Here is a 644-nt window from a genome sequence, read left to right on the forward strand (position 1 = left end):
GCTGTGTTATGTTGTGATAAATGCTGTGTTATGTTGTGATAAATGCTGTGTTATGTTGCGATAAATGCTGTGTTATGTTGTGATAAATGCTGTGTTATGTTGTGATAAATGCTGTGTTATGTTGAGATAAATGCTGTGTTATGTTGAGATAAATGCTGTGTTATGTTGTGATAAATGCTGTGTTATGTTGCGATAAATGCTGTGTTATGTTGTGATAAATGCTGTGTTATGTTGCGATAAATGCTGTGTTATGTTGTGATAAATGCTGTGTTATGTTGTGATAAATGCTGTGTTATGTTGAGATAAATGCTGTGTTATGTTGTGATAAATGCTGTTTTATGATGTGATAAATGCTGTGTTATGTTGTGATAAATGCTGTGTTATGTTGGAGATAAATGCTGTTATGTGATAAATGCTGTTATGATGTGATAAATGCTGTGTTATGTTGAGATAAATGCTGTGTTATGTGATAAATGCTGTGTTATGATGTGATAAATGCTGTGTTATGATGTGATAAATGCTGTGTTATGTTGTGATAAATGCTGTGTTATGCTGTGATAAATGCTGTGTTATGTTGTGATAAATGCTGCGTTATGCTGTGATAAATGCTGTGTTATGATGTGATAAATGCTGTGTTATGTTGT

Source organism: Homarus americanus, unplaced genomic scaffold, assembly GCF_018991925.1.
Source record: "Homarus americanus isolate GMGI-L3 unplaced genomic scaffold, GMGI_Hamer_2.0 scaffold821, whole genome shotgun sequence".
Taxonomy (NCBI): Eukaryota; Metazoa; Arthropoda; class Malacostraca; order Decapoda; family Nephropidae; genus Homarus; species Homarus americanus.